This window comes from Balearica regulorum, chromosome 7 (genome assembly GCF_011004875.1).
Source record: "Balearica regulorum gibbericeps isolate bBalReg1 chromosome 7, bBalReg1.pri, whole genome shotgun sequence".
NCBI lineage: Eukaryota > Metazoa > Chordata > Aves > Gruiformes > Gruidae > Balearica > Balearica regulorum.
This window is the reverse complement of record NC_046190.1, coordinates 6,568,591-6,578,143: the sequence shown is the minus strand read 5'-3', so window position 1 is coordinate 6,578,143 and position 9,553 is coordinate 6,568,591. Positions and strand designations below refer to the sequence as shown.

The 9,553-nt window shown below is 40.7% G+C and overlaps 1 protein-coding gene and 1 long non-coding RNA gene across 3 annotated transcripts in view; one reads left to right on the top strand and one right to left on the bottom strand.

Annotated features, from left to right (window-relative positions):
- The window catches only part of BAG3 (BAG cochaperone 3), a 260,283-nt gene that overhangs the window by 228,160 nt on the left and 22,570 nt on the right, over window positions 1–9,553 (top strand). The gene's annotated exons all lie outside the window — the stretch shown is intronic.
- The window catches only part of LOC142602547 (uncharacterized), a 52,806-nt gene continuing 47,532 nt past the window's right edge, over window positions 4,280–9,553 (bottom strand). For both annotated transcript variants that reach the window (XR_012836287.1, XR_012836286.1), the window contains 2 exons: window positions 4,579–4,699; window positions 4,280–4,478 (listed from right to left, as the gene is read on the bottom strand). This is a non-coding gene — a long non-coding RNA (uncharacterized LOC142602547). The remainder of the gene's footprint in view (window positions 4,479–4,578; window positions 4,700–9,553) is intronic.

Below are 9,553 nucleotides of genomic sequence, written 5' to 3'. Positions count from 1 at the left end.
CTCTAAGCATGGGTTTTGATTAGCCAAAGATCTGCATATAAAGAATCTGCACATCCAGCAGGGATCAAACCCTTTTTTGTCAGATACTGCCAGGGGCAGCGGCAGTGGAAAGAAGCACGAGCAACAGGGAGAGAGGCGGTGGGTACTGGTGGCGGGGGCAATATAGGTGGGTTAGCAATGCTTCCTGGTAAAGTCTGTGGGCTAAAAAAGCTGAATGAAATGAGAGTACTAGTTTAGTAAATAATTCATTAAATAAAGAAATAATTAGCTAATAAATATTTTAATTCCACATACTGCTCTGAGAAGAGACACTTGATTTACAGCAGCAATGTAAAACACTCATCTTCTCTTTCAGAGACATGTAGTTTTGTAAAGTTAATGTTACCAAAATATTGTAAATAAATATTCTGCCATATGCAAAAAAGACAAAAAGCAATCAAACCAGCACTAAATGTTATTATCCTCTTCCCTTAAAAAAACATTGTACTAGAGCTTTAATAAAGTTTCAACAAACCATCCTCATTTCATGTCATTTAAACCTTATTTTTCTCTGTTCCCCCCCCCCCCCAGCATTGCCTGGGAAACCTTTCGAACAGTAGCAAGTGAGAAAGGTCGTGTCAGAAGATATACATGTCCGGATACATAGATTTTATATATATACACACATATATATACACACACACATATACATATACACACGCACAGATCAATAAGTGAAATTATTTGGTTGTGTGGCCTATAGGCAGTAAATCCCAGGCATTCTCTGAGTGTTACGGTAGTTTGCAGTGCTTAGAGCTACAAGAGACCATGAGCGTGACAGATGAGGTGCTGCAAGACAGAAATGGCGTTAGGGTGTCCATTACCGGCTGGCATCAATAATGTGCATCACTGGCATAACTGCCAAGCCCCTGACAATGCAAGTATTTTTGTTTAATGCAGCAATAAAAAATATTTTTTTTAAAACGCAGGAAAAATTATTTCCTGAGTTCAAGCTTCCCAGATTGTATTAACCAAAATTTACAGCACTGGTGCTTCTGTTTTATTTTGTTACTCATTTGAGAGTGTAGGAACGGTATGAAGAGCTGATAATGGAGATAATTTGTGCCAAACGACTCCAAAATGAATGACTACAAAAATGCTTAAGAAATTTCTTAAACCCCATCAATGCTTTTCCATCCATGAAAGCAAAAAAGCCTTTGGTAGGAACCCAGCATTGGTTCCTTACGCCAGGCCAGGGCGTTGCAGAAAACCTTCACCAAAGCTGAGAACAAGGTCGAGGAAATGGCTGGACAATTTACTAGAAAATAGAACATCAGTTGACACCAAAATCGTCTTCTTGGCATGAGTTTAAAAAGCAACTAAGGTTCGTTTCACTTTCAGAGAGACGTAAGGTTCCTGCAACTTGTAGACAAAAAGTTGGTGTAGATTTAATTACATCAACATCCACAGAGTGAAGCACTTCATGAAGCAATTATACACCGACTTAGAAATCTTCTCAAAGTACGTACTGAAAGCTCAGTTTTTCTATGAGGTTTAAAGACTGACAGATTTGCAGTATTCAAAGTGTTGAGTAGCACTGATCCCAGGAGAACTTCTCTGGAAACACCGCCATGCAATTATGTTTTCCCATTAACAAGTACCTTTTTGAGATTTGTTAATTAGCATGTCTTAATCTGTTTGATATGTACCTTGGTGCCTTTCTGTAGCTCTAATTTGCTTAGCAGAATGTCATTTAGTGCTATGGAAAGACAATAATTCATTAAGTACAATGGCCCATTTTATGTCTGCAGATATTTTTAGCAACCAAAGCAGCAATCTCCTTAAAAAATAACATAAGGACTATGGACTAGGCTTATGTTCCATATAACCACTTTTTAGGCACTGAATCCTGAGTGTCCTTTTTGTTAATTTATTTAGAGCTGGTTAAAGTTACATGAATCATTTTATTTTTTCTTTCTTTCTTTTTTGAGTTTTGACACAGTATTTGTCTTTAATCCATGTTCTGGAATTTCCCTACTATTCCAGAATTTATTATGAGTATTAGTGGGATGAGAAATTTCAGCCCGTTCCTTGAAGAACCTTGTGTACAAATTGTTCAGGCTGACTGATTTTAAAATGTTGCTTTCTAATCAATATCCCGCTTGTCCAAAGGATTGGAAATAAATTTGTCAGTTGTTTATAACCAAAGCTCCCCATTGATTGAAACATATTGTTCCACTTAAAAATCAGTGCAGAGGCTAGATTGCACTTGTCAGAGTTATATGATTATTTCTGCTTAAGCGAGAAGTTTTGACTGTCCATCTGGACAGAGCGTAATGTGAACTAAATGATACCTCGTAGCTGTTTTATTACCTAAGAATGAGGTCAAAATAAGTGGATCTGGTTTTTTTGGACAAACACAATGGAGAGAGTCGACCTTATGGTGAAAGGATCAGCTTTTCAGCTGTACTTGTCTGATTTTCTCTGCTGATACAGAGAGGCTTGAGGATGCTTAACTGTGCAGGAGACATTTTCAAACAGCTACATGTACCATTTAATGAGAGCTAACACTTAACATTTATGTGGAGTTTTGCCTCTCTAAAGTGTTGCTTTACTGCTTTTTTATGAAGCATTCCGTAATAACAAGACCCCTCAGCAAAAGAGAAATGACTGTCATTAAATTTGTATTATAAATGGAAATCAGAAACTTAAGTCTGCAGAGAAATGTCTCCCATCTCCTGACAAACCAGTGGTATTTTCAAGTAAGATACAGCAATTCTCATCTGAAACTGCAGGCAAACAAAGTCTCCAGGATACTCCGTCAACAGCCCCCTGCTTCAACACACTCCTGCAAAGAAGGCAGGAAGCATTACAAATGAAGTGAAGAAGTTATCAAATAATAAAGGAGTTAAATGAGAAATTTAGACAACATTTTTAATCTGTGGTCACCCGGTTATCTCTGTTTTCCAGCACCACTCAACTTATTCCAGTGGACAGCTGATGGTACAACAACATTCCCTGCAAACAGTTTTCCCTAACTGTAGACTAGCGAAGGAATTGTTTTGGACTAGCCTCTTGATTTATCTCTTTGTCAGAGCAGCTTATCTAATAAAACTTGTTAGCTTGCATACCTTGTTCTTAATTACATACGGCAAGTCTGGAAGCTGTACTGTGGCAGTGAAGTTTTGCAGAGATGATCTGCTGATTCATCTTCACCTCAGCTCTAAAAGCTAAATACTATGGGTTGGGTTTTTTTCCTACGGAACCTGCATTTTGCAGGTTTATGGAGGAAATCAAGACACAACAAAGGTTCAAGGTTCCTAATCACTACTTTAGACCACTGATTTTACCTGGAAGGCAGCACAAGTTCCCCCAGGAGGGCAACCAGGGACACCCCAGGAGGCAGAAGGCAGTGCAGCCTCTGCTTTCCCAGAAGCGAGAAGGAAGGTACAGGGCAGGGGGGGGAGGAATTTGGGGTGCAGCACATTTCCATCAGTTCTGTTCATGAGAGCATCTTAGAGGGGCTGTTCTCATCGGCACAATGCAGAGCAGCAGCGATGCTGTAAGACACCCGGGTCTGAGGTCTGCTGAGAAGCACAGGAAAGGAAGTGAGACTTAATACAATCTTTTCTCGCTCTCCATCATCCTCACTTCAACATCAAGAGGGTTAGTCTTGATATCCAACCTCTTCGAAATCTACTTACTTTAGTTTTTCTTCCTTTACGGATCAAATTATCCTTCCAAAGAACAGGAGGTGCAGTAGGACTTAAAATAACTCTTCAAACATGGAGGATCTCAGATGTCTAATGGAAACACCTGGGGCAAAATTCGGAGCTGCCCTCATGACTCGGGCAGACTGGTCAGACTCCTATGAGCTAACTGGGATTTAGCACAGAATTATGGAGTACAACCAGGAAAGGAGTCTGAACTTAAGTCATGTCCTGAGAACATGCATTCCACTCCTGACCTTGGTTTTGTTGGGTTTTTTTTTATTTGTCCCCCCAAAACCTAATGCTTCATTTAAATGAAAAATATTTAGGTTTTATCTGACTTAGCTTGAAGGTTGACAATTACAAGGAGACAGGGCTAGTAGTCTGAGCTATTTGAATTTTGCAACTGCTAAGCACACACATGCAGGTATACCCGAACCTCTTTCCTCACAGCAGACAGGTAGATCAGAGCTAGGTCAGCATGGGAGCTGAGCAATGTAAACTAATTAACAGTAATGTATAAGTAAATGGGAAAGGAATAGTCAAATGATTAAATATTTACAAAATGAGAAAACATAAAGAAGACTCAGTTTGCTGCATTGAAATACTCTTTTATTTTAGCCACACTGAAATGTTCTTTTATTTTAACATCAATTACTTTTTTTCTAAGAGGAAGAAATCTTACCTACAGGTCACAACCAGAAAAGTCAGTTCTGTTTTTTCATGTAGCTCATGGACCCCATCAGCTCTTCTGAAACACCTCATTGTAATGACAGACAGCGCTAGGAACTGCAACCAAGAAAAGGTAAATTACATTTCAGCTTCATGTTTCAGGTAAATGTGTGTTGTACCCCCCTGCCCTCTCCCCCCCCCCCCGCAATTATCTTACAGTTTGAGCAGGAGGCTGTGAGAAAGCCAAAGATATCTCCATCAATTGTTCCCACATAATTCCTCTGAGCTGAAAGTGTTTCTCACGTGGAAGTATAACTTAATCAGGAAGCATCTAGGGCCTTTACACATCAAAAGGTCATTCCACCAAAAATAAACATAAAGACGCTGCCAGCTTAATGAAAGTTTACTTCAAATGCCATCCAGAATTTGTCATCTATTTGTCAACCCTTAGTTTGCAACAAGAAAACACACATGTATCCTAAAATAAAATAAACCCTTCTGTTATGCCACACTGTTCCTATTTGATCATAGTCTAAACTCTGAAAAAACATTGGATGCGATCCCACAGCACTAACAGGAGCAAAATGTGATCTGACAAAACCAGTGAGCTAATACACAAATAGACTGATGCGGTTTTTCTTTCCTGAAGCTAACAAAAAGACACTTTGAAGACTGTATCTCTGTCTTAACTGGAGTTGCTTTCAAATCCGAGGATGTTCACAGCGTCTTCATTTCTATCGTTAAACTGTGCAAAAATAATCCGAGACGATATGATTCCCTGGACATCTTAACAGAAGACATCTGCTTGAGGTGTAGTGAATGGAAGATGGACCAGGTCCCAATGTCCCTTTTGTTCATCTGCAGCTCTGGTAATCTTAATCAGAGGAGCCAATTCCAGTACACTATTTTGCTGAGGACTTCACTGAACACGAGGTTACAGGACTCAAGTTTCAACAAATTCTTGCCAGAGGTACTGACAACTGCTATATTATTATCCCAAACCAAACTATAAAACACATAGCTGCTGTAACTTCAAATCTGTTGAAAACTTCCCACCACCTGGACTACATAATGATTTTCTTAGATCTGCTTATCACAATTACCCCAAGCTTTGATTCTTGCAGTACAAGAGATTATTGTACCAAAACCATGATGCAGAACTGTGTAAGATGTGCATTTATTTGCCTGCTCAGAACCAAAAGAGATGTTATTCCAAACTACTGACATAAGACTTGTTTTATTTTAAAATGTGTTTGTGTCCATTATGCATATTTCATAATCACTGAACCTTTTTGTTAATTATGACAGACAATGATAAACAAGAATATTGTACTAGGTTCCCGTGTCTTCTTTACACTCTCATTGATGGTGCGGTTACAACATCGTTTCCTGTCACATGAATACACTGTGCTATGAATGTACAACCTTGCGTCAAAAACTCATACAAAGATTTTGTTTCTTAGACTTTAGCCCTGGAACAGGCAAAAGGAGGAACCGTATGCACGGACAACTGAATATTATAAAAGCAGGATAGGGATTCTGTGCAAAATCCACCTGGATATTCTTTGACTAGTGAGCGTGTAAACCTGCAACCTGACAGTCTCTTAATGCATTTTCTTTTGGGAAATCATCTAGCACGATGGAGAAGAAAGAAAACTATATATTTGTCTAAGTGCTACTAGATGACTGTATCGCACACTAAGTGTTTACTGAGTACAGGGGAACGTTGGCCCTACAAGAGCTCAGCATTAGAAAGGGCTCAGCCATGCAAGAGTCTGTTTTTTAAACTGTTTATTACCCAACGGAGTCTTGCTGCCTGCTCGATATTAGTGCAGACTTTGTGTGCTCGGTTCCCTCTCTTTCAAGTTCTTCCTGGATGTTCGGACTTGGCATTGCTCCCAGGGAAGATGTGGAGCTAAAAAGCATGATGAAATATGCAGAACTTCAGTCTCAGAACTTGGTTCTGCTCCTGTTGATTAAAGTGGTGGAGGGTAAAGGCTTAATGCCAAATTTTCAAAGCAGGAATTTGTACCTGATTCAGGATGGACTTCGGCACACACCGATACGGAGCTAGCTTCTTGCATATATTTCCATGTTTTGATGTCTTGGAAAAGAAACTCATTGAACACATACACATGGAGCACCCTCACCTTCTTACAGCAGATAACCTTTACAAACACCATTAACATTAAAAACATGGCTGGGCTTGAGTTTATCAGGAGAAGGATTATTTGGTCATTTCTAATCTCTCTTCCTCTCCCAAGCTGCTGGTAACATCTCCACTGAGCAAAAATACCATATTACGTGGCAGGGCTCTGCCCATGCTGATGAGCCAGGGACCAGCTGTTGAGCAGCTGGCATCTACTCCTCTTTCCTTCACGGGAGATGTTCATATGGGCTTCTCTCCTCTGCCCAGCTGCTGATTTCCATGGAGCGTATTGGGATGCAATTGCTTTTGAAACGTTCTTCCTGCTCAAATTTATGTGAAAGTGGCCATGGATTCAAAGGAGTGACTGAAAGGCGGCAGGATTGCATAAACACCTTTTCATTGGGACCAGGCTAAAAAAGAAAAAGAAGCTATTCAAAAGTATCCAAGGAATTAAAAAACAAAACAAAACAAAACAACTTTCTCATCAGAACCTGCTGACTCTTTGAAACCAAACTTTTCTCAGGACTACGAGCTTTGATAGTAAAATTTTCAGACACGAGAAAAGACAGAAAAAGCACATGCAATGATCTCGTGGTACAGAGCTCTTCTGGGCTATGAGAAATAAAGGTTAAAGTCTCTGATTTGGGTAAGGGCCAAGAGACTTGAACCACAATCCAGTGACTGCCCTAAGCATGGGATTATTCTGGGATGATAGTCTAGTTTTTCTACACAAAGACAAAAAAAGTGAATATTTCCTTCTCAATGAAGATCACTGACAATTAAGAAATCTCAAAAGGTTTTGTGGGATGGAAGCAGAGACCGGGACAGCTGTCTTGTTCTCTGGCTTGTTCTCACCTTGCCAAGGCAGACTCTTTTGGCAACTCAGGATCTGCTGAAGACTGGAAGTGATCTACTCCAGCTAACTGCCAGGCCACATTCCTAGCACCAGGGAACAAAAGGAGGGCTGTGCTGTCCTAAAGCTTAGCAGGGATCTTTCCATGCCAGCGTAACCCTCTGGAAATCAGATCCACAGGTTTTGTCTTTTGCACCGTCTATAATTTTTTTTTAATAGAGTTGATATTTAAACTGCAGAAGAACACAGAACAGATGATGTTCAGCCAAAAATAAAATAAAGTAAAATATCAGAATATAGAAAGATAGGAGGAAAAAATGCAATATGCACTTAGAAACAAAAATCTAGTTTTCCAGTGCCCTGGACTATTTAGAAATATAAACACTGGGAAAGGAAAACAGCCTTGTTGTGATTAAAATGAGCTAAAGATTGGAAACAATCTTTTTAGCTACTACAGACCAGAATTTGGGGGGGGGGGGAGATTGTTATCACCATTTATATATAACAGCAGTTCTGCAAACTAAGATAAGCATCATCTAATCTTGTGTTTCAGAAAATTGATTAAGTTTGGAGAGGATCATTCCCCTGCTGCTGCAATGAACAACAGGTTTCATGCAGTATCCAGGTTTCAGTCTTCCTCTGAAACTCCGGAGATGCAGTTCTGACTCAGCCAGAAGTGGAGCCCCAGGTTTCCTACCTCTCTGCACTATCAGGCATTACTGACCCTGGCAGAAGAAGATAAGAGGTGATCAAGAGCTACAGATTACAGTCCTCTGTTCTAATTTAAGAAGGAAATTAGTGACAGTTCGGATTAATCTGCAGGTTGGGGACTGCAGCGTAGTGAAGACGGTTTATTCTGCGTCCCTCTTGCAGGGGGGGGATGCTGCAGGAGACAGAGCTGATGGGTATAAGGTATAAGCAGAAATCACTGAGCCATCCTATCCAAATTCACATGTGAACGTGAGTCAGAGCCACTGCTAGAGATTGGATGTTTACCTGACTCCGTCAGCAAGGAAATTAGCGGAAAATGATTGTAATGAGTAGGATTCACTCCTCTGATCAGGAAAATTTTATAAATGCCTCCTCTGGATGTTGTTTTGCTTTATTCAGGAATATTTCTCAGACTACGATTTTCTGCTTGGGTTTCCTTACTGCCGAAGACTCTGTATTAAAATACACCATGGCAAAACTCACTTTTTCGTGAGTATACCTATAAGCGTGGTTTTGTATAGAATCCTATCTTCTGAAGGTTATTGTGCAAGTGAAGATTTGTCCTGACTTCTTGGCGAGTTCAAAGCTCAGCACAGACAAGGTAATCTTCTCCATTAAAATAACGTGCCCGTTCTGTGCCACCCAGCAGTTTTGGTGTTAGTTTTACCTGCTCACTTCTTTGCAACATTGAGGTGTAAATGCCCACGTTGATCAGATAGCTGATGCAACTAGTAACGCTGTTGAGAAACTCTCCATCTTGCATCTTCCCATCCTGCAGATACAACTGGCGAAGCCCTGGATTGGGGCACTGATGATGGATGATGGATTTCCTACGTAGGTAAATAGCAATAATGGTAGTGCAGTTGTGGTGTAGCTGCGGTGGGGGTCCGGAGTGAGAGCTCAGCTGGAAGTAGCTCGCAAAAGAAGAGAGGGGGAGGCACTAATGCTTCTTCCAACTCTTTCTCAACTGCTCTTATCAGTGAGCCAGCTTTGAGCAGCCAGCTACGCTCCTAGAAGTGGAGGGATTGCATTCCTGGCATGGACCCAAAGAGCTCTTTGTATGGCTAGGAAATGCTAGCACTTCCAAAGCTGAATTCCCAGGCAGATGCTGCTCCAAGAAGGAGAGCCAGAAGGAGCAGAGACTAAAGGACATGCGTTTGTTGCTCTTTCCCTCTTAGTCTGTTGCCTCCTTTGAGACTCCAGTGTGCCAGGGAGAGTGACAGAGATGCTGTCAGCTGTGCACCCGCTTCTTCAATTCACGGGAATAAAAATATTTTGAAGGGATGACAAGGGAAAGAGCACCGATATCATTAAATCGGTTGCAGCATCCACAGAAGAACTTCTGCCTCCACGTGTGCCATAGTCTGCTACTGCTTATAAAAGGATCATTTTGCTCATGAAAAAGGGTTTTCAAGTTCCCTTTTCAGTTGTTTTTCCCAGTCTGCTATTGGGCACACTCAGCGCTGGAAATCGGGTTTT